Genomic DNA, 23259 nt, shown 5'->3' on the forward strand with positions numbered 1-23259 from the left:
CTCCAGAGGTACCATCCTGGAGTGTGTCACCCTCTCCAGAGGTACCATCCTGGAGTGTGTCACACTCCCTAGAGGTACCATCCTGGAGTGTGTCACCCTCCCCAGAGGTACCATACTGTAGTGTGTCACCCTCACCAGAGGTACCATCCTGGAGTGTGTCACCCTCCTCAGACGTACCATCCTGGAGTGTGTCACCCTCCCCAGAGGTACCATCCTGGAGTGTGTCACCCTCCCCATAGGTACCATCCTGGAGTGTGTCACCCTCCCCAGAGGTACCATCCTGGAGTGTGTCACCCACCCAAAGGTACCATCTAGGAGTGTGTCACCCTCCCCAGAGGTACCATACTGGAGTGTGTCACCCTCCCCAGAGGTACCATCCTGGAGTGTGTCACACTCCTAGAGGTACCATGTTGGAGTGTGTCACCCTCCCAGAGGTACCAGGTAGGAGTGTGTCACCATCCCCAGAGGTACAATCCTGGAGTGTGTCACCCTCCCCAGAGGTACCATCCTGGAGTGTGCACCAATGGCTTCCCTACATTTCCTTTGCCTGCTCGGTGTGGTGTGTGTTGGTCCCCAGGGGTTTATTTCAGTTTACGCTTTGCCCACACCAGCTGGACTGACACCAAGTCACTCCTGACACTGCTTTCTCCATTTAGTTGCAGAAATCGTCTGGATTTGTCTCAGTTGCCTTTGAGGTCTGATGCTCTCCCAAAACCATCAAGCACTATCTCTTTCAGATGGGTCTGAAGGGCAGAGTGCATTTCTGGTCAATTTTTGACCTCGAGGCCTCTGGGAATCCATAATGTCTAAACCAGTTTGGATGGTTCTATGGCGCGCGCAAAGAGGGGGCGCGGCTGCCCCCCCTTACAGTCCTCCACTGTGTGAAGCAGCTGCGGGGGGGCACGTTTACCTTATCTACATGGGGCCCCATCAGTGGGCCACAGACCCCAGCAGCTTCACACGTGTTTCTGCCCATGCTGAGTGCCTAACTTGTGTCCCGCCCCCCCCCCCCCTCCCTCCATGCACTGTTTTTGGGCCAGGTGTGGCTCGGCCGATTGTGTGAGGAGGTGGGTGCGTCGATTAACACCCTGCACAGAGAGTCATGGGGGTGGGCAGCAGCCACACTGTCCCTGCAGCTCAGGGGGGCCTCGTTTGTTGTCTGAGTCACCATCACTGCAGGCCTAAGGGAGGGCCCCCTCTCCTGGGCCTCGCAGCGCTACACAAGTGCTGTGAGGACCCAGAGAGGGCTCCTACCCTGGGCTTGGCAGCGCTATAGCGTGGCGGTGAGACCAGGGCAAAGCGGGTTTCAAGGCACCCTGGGCTTGACAGCACTACACAAGTGCTGGGAGGCCCAAGAGATTGTGCTGCGAGGCCCAGGAGAGGTGTGGACCCCCAGGGCCTCTTAGCACTAGACCAGGCCTGCCACATGCAGAGGGAGGGAGGGCCCCCTGGGAGAGGTGTGAACTCCCCGGGGCCTCCCAGCTTTGGGGCGTGAGTGATATTGGCTAACAGGCCAGGGTTCCAGGGAGCATGTGTATGATTCTATAGTGTGAGGATTTAACAGTTAGATTCTGCCTTTATCAAGGAATGGTCTATCCAAGCCCAAGTGTGGGGAAAATGCAGATATTTCCACTGTGCACGTGGAACACTGCAAACTGCATGGAGTATTACACACTATTGATGAATATGGAAACAGCGCCCTATTCACAAAGGAAATAAAACCGTTTTCATTCACATTATTTCAAAAGGGTGGGAGGTGCCTCTGTTCTGTAGGGTACACACTTCTGCAGGTTAGGACACTGTCTCGTGCAGCAGGACAGAGATCCTGCAAGATAACGACTGCTTTGGATGAAAAGATGATAGTTTAAGCATTCCTACTGTGATTATATTCTTTCACACTTCGAGTTATGCTCCAGTTTCGAAACCTCTACCTATGTGGGCCACAGGAAGACTGTTATATCTGTCAAAGACATTTGAGAATAATTTATGTTTTTCTTTTTCATCAAAGTGACAATATATGTTTGTCTGGACCAGCTGAACAGCATGTCATTTGGAACAAGCATAGGTAAATGCATTAGGTTTTATGTATGTGATTAATCATAAGCAGTTTTTTGTTGTAATTTGCAGCTGGCTGAGTAGTTGTACAATATAAGTTATATAAAGTTTGTTAAAGAGGTATGACTTGTTCATGTACAAAAAGGCAATATATTATCCTGTTATTAGTGGTACAGTGCGGGTAAATAGCAAGATTTTGAAAAATGGAATGAATGACGAAAATTATAGAAATAATTGATGTAATAGCAATATTATGTGTTTGGAGGAGTTCTGGTAACGTTTGGGCCCGGTGCCACTGCACCTGCTGCACCATTTAAATTATGCCTCTAGTGCCTTCAAGATAATTTTTGTGACTGCTTGTTTAGTAATGAAATATAGCAATATTAGGTGTTTAGAGGAGTTCTGAGAACTTTCGGGCCCGGTGCCACTGCACCTGCTGCACCATTCAAATTATGACTTTAGTGCCTGAAAGATAACTGCACCTGTGACTGCCGGTTTAGTTGAGAAATATAGCAAGAATCGGTTTTAAGGGGGTGCCATGAACTTTTGGTCCCAGTGACATTTGTTGTAAATAACTTTTGTGAAGATTATGTTCAGTGTATTTTATTGTGACAAAAATCCAAGAACAGAAGTGAAATATTAACATCTTTTTGTGACATTTGTAATAAAGCTTGAAACACTGAGAGAACACATTTGAACCAGTTGTTGTTGAATGGTTGCACAGATTGATGCTGTGGTGGTGCTGAATGCTGTTGTGGTGGCGACGACTAATGCTGTGGCGTTCAGTGATGCTGTGGTAGCGCATAGTGATGTTGTGGTGCCCCTGAGTGATGCTGTGGTGGTGCTGAGTGATGCTGTGGTGATGCGATAGATAGAGTGAGTGTGATAGATACATAGAGTGAGGGCAATAGATAGATAGATAGAGTGAGTGTGATAGATAGAGTGAGGGCGATAGATAGATAGATAGATAGATAGATAATAGATAGATAGATAGATAGATAGATAGATAGATAGATAGATAGATAGATAGATAGATAGATAGATAGATAGATAGATAGATAGATAGATAGATAGATAGATAGATAGATAGATAGATAGATAGATAGATGGTTGTGTGGGGGCAGGTCGAGACCTAAACAGATCTGACGGACAGACAAAAAGCCAATGTCAGTCTCCCATCAACCACGCACAGAAGGGGGCATCTTTACAAGCAATACCGACCCACGACACACAATGATGAATAGTTCCATTGAGAAACGCTCGCGACTTGTACGAAGAAAGCGTTTTTAGTGGGAAAAACAACAAAGCTGTTCGAGTCAGGAATGCAGACAATTTCACTGATCACGCTCCCGGGCTCACGAGGATTGTTTCTGAATCACAAGAGTAATGTATGACACCATAAGAAAGTAAAAGACTAGAAAGCCAGAATGTGTACACTCAAAGGGCAAATTATTCAAAGAAATGCTCCAGAGCCATGTTTCATACAAAAGACACGTCAGAACAAAGCGACCTTTAGTACATATGCCGCGACACAACAGCGATGGGGAATGTGCATCACAGGAGTGGCACCAACAACGTCGTGATATGTTTTCACAGCACCGGAAGTCAGCCTGTATCACAAACGTGCAGTGAAAGCATAGCAGGGCAGTGAGTGTTATGGGAGCTACACCGCAGCATTATCGTGTGTCTTGTGTAGCGTTGCAGCGCAACACTTAATATACGAGTCTTACCTGAACCGTAATGATGGTGCACCTAGACCTGGACTATGAGCTCATCACGCCCCCTAGCTGCACTTTTAGAAACTGGAAGGGCTGTGGAAGGTGGGGTCCTCGCTGCACTTGGAGTCTGACACCTTTCCAGAGTACTAAGATCACCTGAGCACCTACAGTTGTGCGAGACACAGGAAGCCAGGCGGGACTGCCCGGGACTGCCTGCTTGAGGGCAGGCCACCAGCACAGACAGAAAGCGGACGAGAGCCTACCCCGCGCTCCTGTGAAGAGAAGGGAGCCAGCATGTGACCCACCGGGGCTCCCGTGCTAAGGGAGAGCCCCGCCTGCTGCTGAACCTTGACCGCTGCCACGAAGAGTTTGGGGAGTGAAGCGGAGGGGGCTTGAGGCACATTGCCGGTGCCTGCCCCCGCCGCCTACCAACCTGTGCAGCCGCCACCACCGCGGGATGAGAGAAGTCTGACAGACCCGGTGAGTGGGGCCCCTGTGTTTGTTTGTGAAGAGGGGGGCGTTGGGGCACATTGCCGGTGCCCGCCCCCCCCCCCCTCTTCACACCACTCAATTCTACTCCAATCCCTGCCATAAAATGCTATCAATTTCCACTCCACTCAACACAATACCACACATTTCCACTCCACAACACACAACTTTACTCCACTCCACACAATACTGCTCCCCTCCCCACATTTCCATTCCACTTCACTCCATGCCACACAATTCCCCTACATTCCCATCCACTCCCCACAATGTTACACAATTCCACTCCACTCCACGCAATGCCACACAATTTTGTTCCACACCACTCAGCTTCAATCTGTGCCACGCAATTCCACTGCTCGGCATACATTTACACTGCACTCCTTTTTACACCACGCTACACAATTCTGCTCCACTCCATGCCATAAATTGCAAAACATTTCTACACCACTGCTCACAATGCCACACATTTTCACTCCAGTCAGAATCACACAAATCAACTCTACTCCACACAGTTCTACTCCACTTCACACAAAGCCACACAACTGCACTCCACTTCATGCCACACAATTCCACTCCATGCCACCTAACTCCCTACAATGCCACACAATTCCACGTCACTTCACTCTACTCCATTCCTTACAATGCCACACAATTCAAATCCACTCAACTCCACGACACACAGTGTCTGATTCACAATGGTAAATTACTTACACTTTTGTGCAAGTTCGCCTTTGTTTTGTAATTCAGAAAGTCAGTTTTAATTGTAAGTTTACGAGTGCGAAGGCTCTGTAGTCAGGGGGGAAACTCTGCATATAAGAAGATACAATATGATTATCTTTTTATGTACATAGTTGCTGCCCCGACTGTGGAGTCTCACCCCTCATCAACCTACCATTAAAACACAGTTTGATGAATTCCAAATGAAATATAAACTTACACAAAAGTGTACGTTCACCTTTGGGAATCAGGCTCACAATTCCACTCATGTCCACCACAACACACAAGTCCACACAAGTCCACTCCAATCTATCCCACTCCACACAATGCCAGACATTTTCACTGCACTCTATGCAACACAATTCCACTCTACCTAATAATATAGTTTGCCACAGAATTTCATGCCTAGCCACGCAGTGCCACTTTAATATTTCCAAAGTCCACTCCACTCAACTAAACACAATGTCACAAAACTCATCTCCACTTCATGCTACACAATTTCACTCCACGTCACTGCACTCCATGGCCCACAATTCCCCTCCACTCCACTATACACCACACAATGCCACATAGTTCCACTTAACACAATTTCACAGAACTCTACACCACTCCACCCCACTCCATACTACGCAATTGCACTCCAGGAGTCGGACACACAATTACACTCCACATCACATCACGCAATGGCACACCATTCTACTCCAGTCCATGCCATAAAATACTAACAACTTCCACTCCACACAATGCCACATATTTCTACTCCTCTCCACACAACACAACTTTACTGCAATTCACAGAATGCCAAACAATGCCAATCTTCTCCACACAATTCCAGCGAACTTCACTCCATTCCACACAATTCCACTTCACTCCTTACAATTTCACAAATTCCACTCCACACCAATGAAACACAATTCTACTCCACCCCATGCCACAAAATTCCACTCAACTCCACCTTACACCACTTAATACCACACAATACTACTCTGCTCCATGCACTAAAATGCTAAAGATTTCCACTCCACTCTACTTCACACAATGCCACACAGATCTACTCCACTCTACCCCACTCCATGCCACAAAATTCCACGTTATGACACACAATTCCACTTCATTCCCCATCACTTCATACAATGCCAAAAATTCCACTCCCCTTCACACAATGCCACACAGTTCCACTACAGTTCACTCCATCCCACACAATTCAACTGCATTCCACTCCACTACCCAAAATGTCACACAATTCCACTCCACACCAATGCCACACCATTCTACTGCATGCCATGCCACCTCACACCACTTAATGCCACACAATTCTACTCCACTCCACACAATGCGTCACAGTTTTGCTCCACTCCACACAATTCCACTCCACTTCACTCCATTCCACACAGTTCCACTGTTTTCTATTTAACTCTCCACATTGTCACACTTTTCCACTTCACTCAGCTCTACTCCATTCCCTACATTGCCATACAATTCAACTCCACTCAGCTCCACGACACACTGGGTCTTATTCACAAAGGTAAACTTATACTTTTATGTAGGTTTTTATTTGTTTTGGAATTCACAAACTCCCTTTTGATAGTAAATTAACAAGTGCGGAAGCTTCACAGTCGGGGTGGAGAATGCTGCAGATAAAAAGATATGACATGCCTATCATATCTTTTTATGTGCATAATTTTCCAGTCCGACTATGGAGTCTCTTAACTTGTAAACTTACTATTAAAATGGATTTTTGTGAATAATGTTGTATTCTACATATTAGTTTAATATGTACTCTAGCCCTGCTGCCTCTAGCTGCCCAGCCTGAGTGTGTCTTGGTATTAGAATGTCGGTGTGCCTGTGGTGCGTGGATTGCCTGGGTGACTGAGTAGGGTGAGTGTGGCAGTTAGAGATGGGCTGAGCAGCTAGGGAGGCTGCTCCTGGTGGGTCTGGTACCACACTAGGCTGGCTGGAGTCATCATTGTTGTAACCTACATCTGAAGACGGAATTAACAAGTCTTGAATATACAGCCCGGCTCCTGGTGTCTTTCCACTAAGGACACAACATAATTTTGGCGACGAGGACAGACTTGAACCCCAGGGACTCTTGGTATAGCTAAGCAAACAAGTAACTAAGAAACTAACAACTAAGAGAGTAACCAAGAGATCCTACAAGCTACTTCAAGGAAAAAAATAAGGTATTTCCAGGCAAGCCAGCGCCAGCCCCACCAGTGTCCTTCCTGTGGACAGCCCCAACAAGCAGTGTCACAACCAACTGACACTTCAGCCTGGGAATACATCTGCAACTGTGAGCTGGTGGAGTAGTGAAACTACAACCGATTTTGGGTGGTCCAGCCACAGCGGAGAACAGTGAGTTGGTTGTGTAGGTCTACTACAGCCTCATCTGAAGTTCCAGCCACTTGGTAATGTACAAGAATGACTGTGAGTTGGATGGGTAGCGTCTCTACAACCAGGTGTCGGGGTACCAGCTACATCACGCTAAAGTGTGAAGAGTGCCTTTTAATTAAAGTGACTTAAAAGAGTTCATGGCACAATTTTTGGGATGTGCAGTCAATAAGGACCAGTTGTTGGTGTTACAGTCACAGCACTCTACAGAGCTTATAGCGTCTTTATATTCAAGGCACAATTCGGGATGTGTAGTCATAAAGGAGTTTCTACTCAACAGCATGTAGGGACACAAAGTTTACTGACTTTTGAGCGCAGCAAGTTATGATGCTCCCTGTACCACTGTCACAGTGTCTCCAAGACCCCAGTAACTTTTAAGTTATGACGTGTGTTTGTTTCCTTGCTACTTTAACCAACATGATTGTTGGACCTGGCCTCGTGGCATGGTCTCTCCCGATCCTCAGCACCCTGTGCGCACAGCCCGCACCCTGAGAACCACTGGTCGGCCTGTCCCCGGTCCGCCAGAACCTTCCACCACACCACCCGCATACCCTGCCCCAATGCTGGGTGACCCGCTCCTGCATCCCTACACTTGGCCACCGAACCCCATTATGGCCACACAGGCCCTCCGGCCGCCATTTTCCCTTCCCACCGGCCCTGGCTCTGCAACCCTTGGCCGACCCCGGCCCCGGAGAAACGTAGGCGGCAGACGCACCAGACCCGGCTGGGAGGTCGAGGGCCCTCCAAGTACCCTGGACAAAAGACTTCAATGGCCCCTCCGGCGTCCTCCCGAGAGACTGGTTTCGCTCACACCTCTAACCTGCCCCTGGGGGCTGGTTTCGATCACACCTTTGGCCTCCCCGAGAGCTGGCTCCAGACCTTGATGGGCGTCTGGGAATCCCCGGACGCATCTTCTAAAAGCATCAAAGAGACAGTCGACGGAACACTCGGCTGACCGGCCCCCGGACCACAGGGTCCCCTCCTGCGAGGGCCCGGACATCAAAGGGCCACTGGACTATATGAAGGGCCACATCAGAACTAGCGGGCAGTTGTATCCTGGACAAGCAAGCCCTGCTGATCTGATCGTGGCTGACCTTGAGGAGAGACCGAATCCTGTACCCTGCGAGCCCTGCTGACGTTGTCGCAGCTCACCCTCGAAAAGAAGGAACTAGGATCACGGAGCCCTGCTGACGCTGTCGCGGCTCACCCTCGAACCAAAGGAACTAAGATCCCGGAGCCCTGCTGACCTCATCACGGCTCATCCTTGGAACTCTAAAGACCTCGCTGAACATCTTGAGCCCTGCTGACGCTGTCGCTGCTCCCCACGAACGAACAGCACCTCTGTGCCCTCCGGATTGAGCCCTGCTGACCTTGTCGCCGCTCGAGGAGTAGTCTGGTCCGGCTGGACCATCGATGCTACCAACCCGCTCTGACTCGAACCGAAGTGAGTAGAACCGTCAGTACCACCTCCAACTTCCGTATCCCCCGGCTCGAGGATTGAGAGCTGTGCGCAGGGTACGAGACGTACTGGCCTACTACAGAGACTGTCCCGCTTCCCTATTCTTTCCAACCAAGACTTTGCGATCCATCCAGCTTTGTAAATAGTGATTCCTATTTACTGTGATAAAGAACGTGCTTACTCACTATTCACGGTGTGGTGTCCGTTCATCAGTGTGGTGTGAGTTCAGTGTGTATGATCATAGAGTCCTCCCCCGGCGGGGACCGCACGATAAGACTCGGCATTATTTGTGGGAGAGGAGGATTCCGGGGTGGTCGGGAGAGTACATCCTGACCCCTGGGGTCGCCTATTCTAACATTGGTGGCAGCGGTGGGATACGAACCTACGTCTAAAAGATCGTACCACTGACACACTACCTGAAGGAATGTGCAGCAGCAACGAGAGAACGAAGCAACCATGATCTCCGCAGAAATGAGTGAGAAGACCTCTTTCGACAAAAATCTTTTGGGAGATTACACCCACAAACAACTAAAGCAGTTTTGCAAAGAACTCAGCATCGCTAGCACAGGCCTGAGCACAAAGGAAGACTTCCAACAAGCTCTCTCAGCCTGGGTAGAGTCCGGGGCCCCCCCTTTCCCTACCAGAAGGAGACAGCGGAAAAAGGGAACCACGGACCGAACCCAGCACCTCGGGAGGTGAGAGAACTGACTCCCTGGCCCGCAGTCCCAGCACGGAGAGGGGTCTGTCATCAGAGGTGATGACTGACCGAGAACGAACCAGAAGCCACGAACTAGAACTAGCGCGCCTCAAAATAGAAGGAGAGATCAAGCTGGCTGAAAACAAATTGGCCGTCGAACAATTAAGGTTGCAAGGAGAGCTAGAAAAAAAGAAGCTCCAGAGGGAGCACGAAGGAAGAAAACTCCAGCTCGAGCACGAGCGCGGCCTGAAAGAAATAGAACTGAAAGCCCGGACTGAAGAAACCCGACCCCCAGGAAACAAAGAAACGCTTCCCCCGGTGGAGGCCAAAGTACACATCCCCAAAGATGTTGTGAAAGAATATTACAAGGGAGACGACATCCAGCAATGGTTTAAAGCGTACGAAGTCACCATGTCCTCCCACCGGATCCCAGAGAAAGATTGGGGGGCCGGCTTGTGGGGACGCTTCCTCAGTGAGGGTAGAGACACCTTGCTGGACCAGCCCGCAGCCGAACTAAATTCCTACCCACACATGAAGGACGCTCTACTAGCCCTCTACGGGCTCTCTCCCGAGATGTATCGCCAGCGGTTTAGAGACTGCAAGAAAATCCCCGGCACCACCTGGGTGGAGTATGTGAATTTCTACAGCCGAGCCTTAGAAGGGTAGATCAAGGGCAGCAAATTAACCACCTTCTAAGGCCTGGTCGACCTCATCGCCTATGAGCACCTTTCAGCCAACTGCTTTGTGGAACTGAGACAACACCTCCGGGACAGCAAACTAGCCAACCCCCGGAAGCTGGCTGTCGAGGCCGATCGTTGGGTGAACACCCGGGTCCAGAGGGGACCCGTGGGGGACTACAACAGGAACGACCAAGGCTCTTCCCGCCAGAGAGGGGGGGGGGTTGAGGTAGGCAGCAAGGGTCCCAGTCAGGGCACCAGCATAGCCCCCCCGAAACTAGCCACTCAACTCCCCTCCCTTGAATAGGGCAGCTCCTCCCACAAATAGACAGGTCCCCCACGCCAGTGCAGCCTGCTACAGGTGTCAGCAAACAGGGCATTATGCCGGTGATCCCCAGTGCCCCCTGAACAAGAGACCTGCAGCTGCAAGCCCCCCCCATGCACCAGCTAGCCTCCGTAGCGATAGAGGAAGAAGGGATGGAGGACCCCGAGGGGTGGGAGCCCGCAGCCATGGTATTAGTCTCCCTAGGGATTAGAGAGATGGTCCCAGGAGAACCCTTGCCCGACAACTCTGAGAAATACCGACAACAAGTCATGATCAACGGGCGCAGCATAGGGGCCCTCCGCGACACGGGAGCCAGCATCACTTCGGTACGGTACACCTTGGTCACTGAATCCCAGATCATCCCCCACGGCTCCTGCAGGGTGATCGCAGCCGACAACTCTATCCGCACCTGCCGGATAGCCCAGGTCCCGTTTGAGTGGGGGGGAGTCTCCGGTGTCTTACGGGTAGCGGTCCGCACTGACATGCCAGAGGACTGTCTACTGGGGAATGACCTGGAGAGCTCCCTATGGAAGCAGGTAGAACGAAGGACCCATCTCGAGATGATGGGCCTGCGTGAACACACGAGCCATGACGGCCAGAATGGCCACCCCTGGAGAAGTGGAACCCGAGATCACGAGCCCCGCCTCTGACGCCTTGGAGGGCAACGAGCGACCCGAGGTCCTCGACCTTCCACCAGGCGAAGAAAGTGACCCCGACGACGGTCCCCTCGGACCTCCCCTCGAACCGAACCAAACCCTGCACGACCTTCCTGAGTTAGCCCAGTGGCGGCAGGAAGGGGGACCTTCCCGAGAAGAGTTCTGCCTGGAACAGACCTCCTGTCCTTCCTTAGTTGGGCCGCGGCAGCAGGCTGCCGCCCAGGCAGCCGGGGACCAGTCCGGCTCCTATTTCATCTATTGGTAAAATGGCCTATTATATAGCGAGCAGAAAACCGCCGAACTAGGGTCAGCCCGGGTGCTGGTGGTACCCCTACGTTTCCGCGGTTTCTTCCTGAACCTGGCCCATGATGTGCCCCTGGCGGGACACTTGGGCCAGGACAAGATCTATCAGCACCTAGTCACCCATTTTTATTGGCCCCGCATGCGCGCCGATGTGGAGACTCACTGCAAATCCTGCCCCCCGTGCCAAGCCAGCGGAAAGAGCAGGGGGAAGCACAAAACCCCTCTCCAACCCTTCCCTGTGGTCAGTACCCCTTTTGAATGGGTGGGGATCGACATCGTGGGACCCCTGGATCCCCGGACCTCCTTAGGCCACCGGTTCATCCTTGTCTTGGTAGATCACGCCACCCGGTACCCCGAGGCCATTCCCCTCCGGGCAGTGACGCCCCCCGTAGCGGGGCGGGCCCTCATGGGGATCTTCTCCCGGGTGGGATTCCCGCGAGAAGTGGTGAGTGATCGAGGTACAAACTTCATCTCGAAGTACATGAAGTCCCTGTGGCAACAATGTGGGATGACATACAAGTTCACCACTCCATACCACCCTCAAGGTAACGGCCTGGTTGAGCGATTCAACCGCACCATCAAAGGGATGATCATGGGTCTCGAGGAGCCCCTGAGGCGCAAGTAGGACATCCTCCTACCCTGCCTCCTGTTCGCCTACCGGGAAGTCCCCCAAAAGTCCCTGGGGTTCATCCCCTTTGAGCTGCTCTACGGACACCCCGTCCGGGGAACCCTCAGCCTGGTCAAAGAAGGTTGGGAAGCGGCCCCCCTGAGTCCACCCCCAGATGTATTCTCCTACATTCTGGCCCTCCGGAACCAGACTCGAAAGTTCCGCGAGCTGGCCGAGGCAAACCTCGAGGCCAGCCAAAAAGAAATGAAACGCTGGTACGACCAAAACGCCACTCTGGTCGAGTTTCAGCCAGGCCAACAGGTGTGGGTAATGGCCCCAGTGGAGCCTTGTGCCCTTCAGGACAAGTGGACCGGGCCCCTCAAAGTGGTGGAACGCAAACGTCAGGTCACATATCTCATCGATATGCAGTCAGCCCGAAACCCCCTAAGGGTTCTCCACGTGAACCGCTTAAAACCCCACTTCGTACGGTCCGAGTTGGGTTTACTCCTCGCCACCGAAGACGGAGCGGAAGAGGACACGGAGCCTCTCCCCGATCTCCTGTGTGCGAAGGAAAAAGATGGCTCCTTAGAGGGAGTAGGCCTCTCCTCCTCCCTCACTCCTGAGCAACGTGATGACTGTCACCGGTTGCTGAGACAGTTCTCTGACCTCTTTTCCCTCACCCCCGGTGTCACCAGCTGGTGCGTCCACGACGTAGACACCGGGGACAGCCCTCCGGTACGGCACAGAGCCTACCGTGTCCCTGACCGCGTCCGAGCCTGCATCAAGGCCGAAGTTTCCAAAATGTTAGCCTTGGGAGTGGTCGAGGCCTCTGACAGCCCATGGTCCTGGTTCCGAAGGCGGCCGCCCCCGGTGCTGTTCCCGACCTGAGGTTCTGCGTAGACTGCCACGGACTGAACGCAGTCACCAGGACCGACGCACACCCCATTCCCTGGGCAGACGAGCTTATCGACCGCCTAGGGTTGGCTCGATATCTCAGTACCTTTGATCTGACCAGTGGGTACTGGCAGATCGCCCTCACAGAAGGAGCCAAGGAAAGATCCGCTTTCTCCACCCCGGATGGTCACTACCACTTCAGGGTGATGCCCTTTGGTATGAAAAATGCCCCAGCCACCTTCCAGAGGCTGGTTAACCAGGTACTGGCCGGGTTGGAGGGGTTCAGTGCAGCCTACCTCGATGATATCGCGGTGTTCAGTGGCCACTGGCCCGAACACCTACAACACCTCTGGGAGGTGTTAGAGGCCCTGCGCCGAGCGAACCTCACCATTAAAGCCAGAAAATGCCAAATAGGACAGGGATCAGTGATCTACCTAGGACACCATGTCGGAAGCGGCCTCGTAGCCCCCATCCAACCCAAGATCGATGCAATCAATGCCTGGGAGGCCCGACGACGCAAACGGAAGTGCGGGTTTTCCTGGGACTCACGGGGTACTACCGTAGGTTCATAAAGGGGTAGGGCAGCATTGTAGGCCCCCTCACAGAATTGACCGCTAAGAAGAACCCCAAGAAAGTTAGTTGGACCCCCGCCTGCCAGAAGGCGTTTGAATATTTGAAGCTGGCCATGTGCACCGCCCCAGTACTACAGGCCCCTGATTACTCCCGAGAGTTCGTAGTCCAGACGGATGCGTCAGAGCACGGCATCGGAGCAGTCCTCTCCCAAGTAGACGACAAGGGAATCGATCACCCAGTGGCATTCATTAGCCGGAGGCTACTCCCTCGCAAACAAAGGTGAAGCACAATCGAGCGGGAGGCCTTCGCGGTGGTTTGGGCCCTGAAGAAGCTGAGGCCCTACCTGTTCGGTACTCACTTCCTGGTCCAAACCGACCACCGAACTCTCCGGTGGCTAATGCAAATGAGAGGCGAGAACCCCAAATTGCTACGCTTCAGGGGATGGATTTCACTGTTGAGCACTGGCCCGGTGCTGACCACGCCAACGCAGACGGCCTGTCCCGGTTCTTCCGCCTCAGTGAAGAGAACACCCAAGAGGATGGGTAGTTCTCTCCACCTTTCAGCTGGGGGGGACGCGTGTTGGACCTGGCCTCGTGGCATGGTCTCCCCCGATCCTCAGCACCCTGTGCGCACAGCCCTGCACCCCGAGAACCACTGGTCGGCCTGTCCCCGGTCCGCCAGAACATTCCACCACACCACCCGCATACCCTGACCCAGTGCTGGGTGACCCGCTCCTGCATCCCTACACGTGGCCACCGAACCCCATTATGGCCACACAGGCCCTCCAGCCGCCATTTTCCCTTCCCACCGGCCCTGGCTCGGCAACCCTTGGCCGACCCCGGCCCCGGAGAAACGTAGGCGGCAGACGCGCCTGACCCGGCTGGGGGGTCGAGGGCCCTCCAAGTACCCTGGACCAAAGACTTCAATGGCCCCTCCGGCCTCCTCCCGAGAGACTGGTTTCGCTCACACCTCTAGCCTGCCCCTGGGGGCTGGTTTCGATCACACCTTTGGCCTCCCCGAGAGCTGGCTCCAGACCTTGATGGGCATCTGGGAATCCCCGGACGCATCTTCTAAAAGCATCAAAGAGCCAGCCGACGGAACACTCGGCTGACCCGCCCCCGGACCACAGGGTCCCCTCCTGCGAGGACCCGGACATCAAAGGGCCACTTGACTATATGAAGGGCCGCATCAGAACTAGCGGGCAGTTGTATCCTGGACAAGCAAGCCCTGCTGATCTGATCGCGGCTGACCTTGAGGAGAGACCGAATCCTGTACCCTGCGAGCCCTGCTGACGTTCTCGTGACTCACCCTCGAAAAGAAGGAACTAAGATTACAGAGCCCTGCTGACGCTGTCGCGGCTCACCCTCGAACCAAAGGAACTAAGATCCCGGAGCCCTGCTGACCTCGTCGCGGCTCATCCTTGGAACTCTAAAGACCTCGCTGAACATCTTGAGCCCTGCTGACGCTGTCGCGGCTCCCCACGAACAAACAGCACCTCTGTGCCCTCCGGATTTTGCCCTGCTGACCTCGTCGCGGCTCGAGGAGTACTCTGGTCCAGCTGGACCATCGATGCTACCAACCCGCTCTGACTCGAACCGAAGTGAGTAGAACCATCAGTACCACCTCCAACTTCCGTATCCCCTGGCTCGAGGATTGAGAGCTGTGCGCAGGGTACGAGACGTACTGGCCTACTACAGAGACTGTCCCGCTTCCCTATTCCTTCCAACCAAGACTTTGCGATCCATCCAGCTTTGTAAATATTGATTCCTTTTAACTGTGATTAGGAACGTGCTTACTCAAGATTCACGGTGTGGTGTCCGTTCATCAGTGTGGTGTGAGTTCAGTGTGTACGATCATAGAGTCCTCCCCCGGCGGGGACCGCACGATAAGACTCGGCAGTATTTGTGGGAGAGGAAGATTCCGGGGTGGTCGGGAGAGTACATCCTGTCCCCTGGGGTCGCCCCCTCTAACAATGATCATCAAGGTATGAATTATGCGTGCAGTTCTTGCACAGAAGAAGATTGTTTGGTGTTCATCTTCTGGATATGGGTCCTGCAGGAGAGTTGCAAGTTTGGTGTCTATGTGTGATACTAGTCTGGGGCAGATATTCACACACTGGCTCTTGAACGAGAATTGATTAGCCCTAAGGTAGCAGTGTTTAATTTTGAGTTTTCAACTGCAGCTACAGCTACTATAAAGTTTGTTCAAGGTAAATTGTGAATTGCTGCCTTATTGTCTGCACCTGCGTGATGTTCTTGGACAAAGTGACATTTCCTGATATTTTGCCACACTCCTGCCAGAACCAAGGTGCGTGCATCTGTGTAAAAACACTGCGTGTTTAATCTTAACGTATGCAAGCTTATGTGGAGGCAATTTTGTGAGGATTCCCCGACCATCGTAATTATTTATTTTAGCATCGGCAATTTTGTGAGGATTCCCCGACCTTCGTAATTGTTTATTTTAGCATCGGGGATAAGCTGCTTTCTCTGCACAGTCTTACGCTGCCACCTAGTGGCTAATTTGTGCACTAGAAGTTGTGATGCCACAGTTTTCAGTAAATCTAAGGTTGGGTTTTCTTGTTTTCTATGGGTGGTTTTCACTGTTCCTTTACATGTGGGATGGTTGCAGGATTATTCACCTTTCCTATTGATACACTCAGTTACTCCTTCTTATGAGTGTGTAACCTCTTCAAGGGGTTTGGTATATGGGTTGGGTCTCATATTGGTTCTTGAGTTATTTCCCATTTTTGGATCCAGGTTTATTAGTTCTATGGGACTGTGTGTTACTCCTATACTGGGGTATGTGACTTCCACGAGGGGGTTGGGACATGAGTTAGTTCCCGTTAGCACGTCCCTAGGTTAACTCCTATGTGGGGTTGGATGTGGGATTTAATCCCTGTTTCAGTTGTGCACAGTACTTTTGTACGTACCTCTATGGTTAGTAATATGGGTGACGACCCATTGGTTTTGTTTTCCCTTCTCTTGGGATTTAGTGGTAGGTCACTTTATATTCAGCACTATTCATAGTTATGCTTTTGCGCGTTGGGGTTGTGGGTTCTTTCACCTTTTGGGCCATAGTGCTTTATGTTACAGAGTATTTGAAACATAATGTAATGTTCTGATATATGTCTGAATTTCTCTTTTTAAGGGGGATGGGTGATTTTGCTTTATTTGTATTTATCTTAACCATTCTTCCAAGAAATACACAAAAATATCTCTAGTCTGACCTATATATTTGACTAATTCGATTAAATCACAACATATTTCAAAGCGGATGCAGTATATGGAAGAAAACTTTTATTTTATTTAAACATATTATTTTTTACTTTTCCATTTCCTTCTTTTTTCTCATGTCTAATACATGTTCATTTTTGTATAAAAAGGGATTTTTTCAACATTTCATATAAATAACTCTACATGACATACTCGTATTAGTGCAAAGATTCTTTTTTAGCTATAGTAATATAATCTACACATGCTACTTCTTGAGGGTTCGGTGAGCATATGTATGTAGTTTTTTCTTCCCACATATTCATAGTTTTCATATCTTTCTGCACGATTCTTTTACTTTTCACTACTACTTTGTGTTGGTCCATGACACTATCTAACATTATGGACAATCTTAAAACATTCGGGTTCTCGGATGAGGACTTTGAAAATATGTTGGGTCAAATTACTGGTGGCAGTACAGCTAACACAAACCCCACACCCAATACTAACAGCGAATGGCTAAAACTATTGAATCTTAAAAAGAAGGCCAAACGCATGGAATCCCATGCATTCTTTATGTGCCAATACCTAAAGTCAGGTGTGATCTCAACAGGACTGAGGGTAAGAAATATGCCGGCCCTATTTGTGGAAGTGCGCAAATTTCTTGAGCAGTGGTCACTTATTGCCAACCGCTGCTCGAGAGATTGGATGCTTCTAATAATAGATACAGTACGTGAGATGGTAACCATACTCCACAAAGAAATCTCAGAACTAGAAGAAAAATTGAAAGCCAGTCCAGCATTAGAAGAAGCTAAAAAAACGCTTCAAGAAATAAATGAAGAAATAGATGAGTTTGACACTTATCTCATCAAAAAGAAAATGGATAAATTGAAAAAAGATGTGAGATGGTTCACACAAGAAAAAATGTATCCATACTTAAGACCCGATTTCTATCAAACAGGACAGTATGACCAGACCCCGATGGGACCCAGGTCATATGATCAAACACAGTACAATCCGAGATACAATAAAAGAGTCAGAATACAGAACTTCTCTGAAACTAATTCCTCTGACTCAGACCTAGAAGGACAAATAGGTGGGGAGGATCTAGATTATGGTTATCAGATCAACAATCAAAGGGGCCAATACTCAGGCAGATTTAACAGAAGACCGAGGTAGCCTTTTTTAGGGAGGGGCAAAGGCAGGGCCAGATCCCGATACCCTGGAACAAACATGAATCAATTCCCACAGTCGAACCCTCCACATCCTCAGCCCTATGTATAAACCAGGAAGCAACAGTACTGGAAACAATAAAGTTAGGCAACTCAGCTACCATTCCGATCTTCAATTTATCTAAGCACATGCTCTCATCTGATGAAATAAAAGTCCTTAGCAAAGGTCTTTCCTTTGTTCCTAGTTCTCTAGCGATTGGATACAAAATAATCAAGACATCTTCACTTTGTTTCGGAAAGTGAGGTTAAAGAAATATTTTGATGATATGGAAAATAGCGAAGAAGAAGCAAACTTGTCTGGCTGTAAACCCCCATCAACCTTCACACCAACATTGGATATGTTAGGTCCAGAGGTTGGCATCTTCGAGAAGAATGTCATCAAAGAGCTGGAGAAAAATTTTGAAATTTATCCCGAAACCCCAAGCAAACTTGGAGGTATCAGAAAGACTAGCTCTCAAAACCCTACAAGAGAATTCAGACATTACAATCAAACCCTGCGATAAAGCAGGTGGGATAGTAGTTATGGATACAATCCATTATTCAAATAAGATAAACCAGATGTTAGCTGTTGAAGAGAACTATAAAAAGACCAATAAGCGAGCTTTGACCATTCTAAAAACACAAATAGAAGAAACAGTGAATAAAGCCTTCGTTGAAGGCTATATTTGCCAATGGATTTTTTGATAAAGCCTAACCCAGTGACCCCTGCATTATATGGTGTCCCCAAGACGCATAAAAATGCTGTAGACCCCCCGCTAAGACCTATAGTGGCATCTATTAATTCCAGCACAGAGCCTCTTTCTAAATACATAGACACTTTTTTATGTCCTCTTACCACCATCTATGAGTCTTACATAAAAGATACCGGACACATGATTTCAATCCTAGAACATACAGCCTTTAATGACATCACACAACTTTTAGTGACATGTGATATAGAATCACTTTACACAAACATCCCCCAGGACCTAGCTTTGGATGCGGTGGCAGCGCTCCTAGCAAGGACACCGGGATCGAGACCAGATGGCTTCATTTTAGAATGTCTAGAGATTGTTCTTCACAATAATTTTTTCGAATTCAAACAAGATCTTTACCAACAGATCAAGGGAGTTAGTATGGGGGCCTCTTGTGCCCCCAGCATTGCTAACATCCATATGGGGGAATTTGAAATAAAAAATATATTCAATGAACTTGCCCCCTTTTATGAGAACATTACTAGGTGGCATAGATTCATAGATGACATATTTTTTATATGGTCTGGAACGGAAGAAATGCTTAAGGAATTCATTGAATGGCTTAATCTAGCAGACCAGCACCTTAAATTCACCTTTAACTTCTCCCCTAAGCAAGTAGAATTCCTAGACATCTGGATTCAAAACACTGAGGGAGAGCTTACAGTGAGTCTATGTAGGAAACCTACAGCTAAAAATACCATTTGAGAGCATGGTAGTTTTTCACCCAGCCTGCCAAAAAGACTCAATCCCCTTTGGGGAGTTCCTCAGGATCAAGAGGAACTGCTCAAATATGAAGGATTTTATGACACATGCTAGTGCACTGCAAGATCGCCTTGTGTCACGAGGCTACCCCAAAAGACTGGTTCGCCAATCTATGAAAAGAGCTAAATATTACAACAGGGATGCCTTACTCAATCCGACCCTTAAAGCCACAACCAAAAGTTGGTATGTGTCTTGAACCATTCTACCCTAAAAAATAAGATCAGACAAGGGCTAAATAGAAATTGGAGAATTTTTAACACCAATGAGCACACCGTAAAATTAAGTATGCCTCTAGTTGCTTTTAGGAGGAATCCAAACCTCAGAGACAAACTAGTCCACAGCAGGTGGAACAACCACGAAAAAACACGCCAGCTATCCATAGATGGTAAACCACTCCCTAAGGGAAATCACAAATGTGGAACATGTCACGCTTGTGACCAAGCCATTACCGGAAATACTTGGACATATGGCAGTAAAACCGGCCAACTAAAAGAGATGACCAATTGTAAAACCTCAAACATAGTCTATCTTATACTGTGTCCCTGCAGTATGGGCTATGTAGGAGAAACTGCAAGAGAACTGCGAGTTAGACTCTCTGAGTATAAGTCTGCAGTAAGAACAAGAAAAGTGAATGCCCCTATGGTATCACACTATATCCAATATGGCCATACAGAAAAATACATGCGATGGCTCATCTTAGAACGAATTCATGTAACCCCAGGCAAAGATATGACCAAACAAAGGAAAACACGGGAAACTTTTTGGATTTATCATTTAGACACGGTGCAACATGGCCACAATGAAGAAATCTCATGGATAGTAACTGTTTAGAGGTACTATATAGAACCTTGATCAATGAGAGATTTTATGACATCAAATTAATATATTTCTCATGTTTTACAAACACACAGTGGAAGCTCATTATATTGAGGAAACCTCCATGACAATATTTGTCCACGGAGGTACACCTTCCTTACGTGTTATTACAAGAGAGGAAATGTCATAGTGTTAATGTACCCCTGTTTTTTTTTCATCTGTGAAACTTAGATTAGAGTGGTCAAGATAGGATATATTTATACCTTCTTTCCATCTTGCACGATTCACACCAATACGGCAGAACATCAGCAATTATCTTAGAGATAAATAGAGCTAGATCTAGTAGTTTGTTTGTTTTATCATATGGTACAATATAACAATAGGCAAGTATCGTATCTCTAACTGTGCACGGCGACCTATACTTAGGTAGTCCGTATTAAGGCGCCATCTTAAGATCAGAGAAACAGTCGACTTGAAAAGTCCCATCTCGATGTCTACCACTATCCTGAGCAGGTCGTCCCTAATAGTCCTACTATTATGTGGCTGCTAAAACGTTACCGAAGAGAAGTTAATTGCTAGAACCTGGACAACTACGCTGTTTGGGCGGGGTACTTATAAATGAAGCCCACCAAGCGCCGTCTTTGGTTGCAGCAGTTTAGAAAGTCGGATGCCATTTCCCAGATGCGCCGCTACTTTGAACCAGGTATGCATTTAAAATCCAAGTGCGATAACATAGAAAGACAGAGTATCTAGTTTGCTTCCTCGTTTTTAAAGCCCACCAAGTGCCGTCTTTGGTTGCAGCAGTCTGGTAAGCTGGATGCCTCTTACCAGACGCGCTGCTATTTGTGGCACGCAACTAAAATGCATGTGCGGTAACGTAGGAAGACAGAATATCTAGTCTGTTTCCTCGACATCAAAGTTGTGAGCACATGTAGATAAATGTTAGCCGAACAGCTAATCTATGTGCTGCAGCTATGTTAATGTGCGTGTATAAGTCCATTGTAATCATTTAACCCACGGTCCCAGCTACTGCTAGCCATTGTAGCTATTTGCGAGACAACATATCTTAGTACTGTGAAAGGATAAGAGCGCGTTAGCGCAAATCACTATCTAATAAGGAGCATGAGTCCCCCTAATACCTATAATGGCTTATAAATTAGATATTGCCTAGTATTAAGTAAGTAGGCACGATGAAGGATTGACTAAAAACTATTTGAAAGGTTGTGTTATGACATACAACTTCGGTAAAACAGCTAGGATTATAAACCATGTGGATTGAATCTCTGGTGTGTCTGTTACGCAAAACATCGATTCACATGGCAAAAAATAAATTGAGTTCCACTGTATGATCAACTTATACTATGGACAAAGACAGATGGCATTTCTGGTTTGTTACTATAGGTCATTTTGCCTGACGTGGAAGTTTATATGCAGTGAAAAAAAAGAGGAATGGTTATGAGCACCTCCAGATTTTGATGGTTTAAAAACTCCCAGAAATAGGTAAGACTACTTAACAAATAGCTATGCTAAGTATTAGACAGACCTTTATATAACCACGTTAAAATATATACCAATTCCTCATATGTCATCCTCCCCACAGATATATACACACGGAGCGGACCTTAACCACGAAGTACAGGAAAGTTACAGTCAAAAAGTTACCTCAGCATCAGAGTCCCTAGACTATAGGATCCATCTTACGCAGGTAATACTCTTGCATGACTGACACCGCTTTACTGTCTCCAGTGAGGACATCATCTCACGTCTGCTAATATATTGTATCCACAGGATATGGATTATTGCCATCTTGCAAAAATCTGACTGCTTCTAAGATCGACAAAGATATACTTTGTCCTGACAGAAAAAGGTATTTACCTAGTACTCCATCATAAGATGATAGGACTAACACACTTAATCTCTATTCTATCTCTTAGAAACAAGTTGAGAACATAATATCTCCAATCTCTCTCTTGCTCCTCCACCTCAGGACTAAAAACTTTGACTCACTATTCCTTTCAGATTTCTCACTTACTAAAACTTCTATGTTCATCTTTAGACATGGGCTGAGTATATAATTTCCTTCTTCTGCTCCTCTATCTTAGGACTGAACAGCCTGTCGTATAAAAATGTCTTCGTCTTGACTTTTTCTTCTTAATTTTTTCTGTGTAGTTCTCTACTTATTAAAAACTGTGGGTAATAAGGTGATTCATGTTCTGCCACCGCATGTATTAAGATAGTTACAGCATGGGCCTTACGGCCTGAGCCTCAACACCAAACTATAGCATTAGAAATTTATAAAAAGTGTTAAATGAAAAGTTATAAGGATGCACTATAAGGATTGCAACACATTTTGAGTTAATTTTGTTCCTATTTCAGATACAAAAGAACCCCTTTTGTTTTTAACATTAGAGTGCACATATTTGTCCTTTGTGTAGTTGTATGTTGGCCCTGAAGAAGGTGAACCAAATGATAGTAATCACCAAAACGTACGTAGGCAGTACGCATCTGAGACCCCCACACAGAGAGATATAACCCAAAAAAAGGAAAAAGAGGAGAAAAGAAACAAAGAGATTGAAAAATGTATAACATCATGAATAAGAAACTGTGAATACTTGGTCCTGCATAATTTATAGGGGTTTCTCAGCAGTTGATGTGTTGTATGTCTATTACAATTTTTTGTCTTTATTGTTAGTAGTGTAATTTCAGAAGCTGTAGAATGAGTGATGTAGAGTGCATGATGGAATGAATGGTATGAATTTATGGTGACGTTATGGGGGTCTTGTCTAAAAAAGAATCTTTGCACTAATACGAGTATGTCATGTAGATTTATTTATATGAAATGTTGAAAAAATCCCTTTTTATACAAAAATGAACATGTATTAGACATGAGAAAAAAGAAGGAAATGGAAAAGTAAAAAATAATATGTTTAAATAAAATAAAAGTT

The 23259-nt window shown here is 48.1% G+C and overlaps 1 long non-coding RNA gene across 1 annotated transcript; it reads left to right on the plus strand.

Annotated features, from left to right (window-relative positions):
* The first annotated feature begins 20898 nt into the window (after positions 1 to 20898).
* On the plus strand, positions 20899 to 22194 carry LOC144772127 (uncharacterized). The gene is made up of 4 exons (XR_013599658.1): positions 20899 to 21017; positions 21716 to 21814; positions 21915 to 22019; positions 22103 to 22194. It is a non-coding gene; the product is annotated as an uncharacterized LOC144772127 (long non-coding RNA).
* Positions 22195 to 23259: the final 1065 nt, after the last annotated feature.

This window comes from Lissotriton helveticus, chromosome 8, assembly GCF_964261635.1.
Source record: "Lissotriton helveticus chromosome 8, aLisHel1.1, whole genome shotgun sequence".
In the NCBI taxonomy this organism is placed as follows: Eukaryota; Metazoa; Chordata; class Amphibia; order Caudata; family Salamandridae; genus Lissotriton; species Lissotriton helveticus.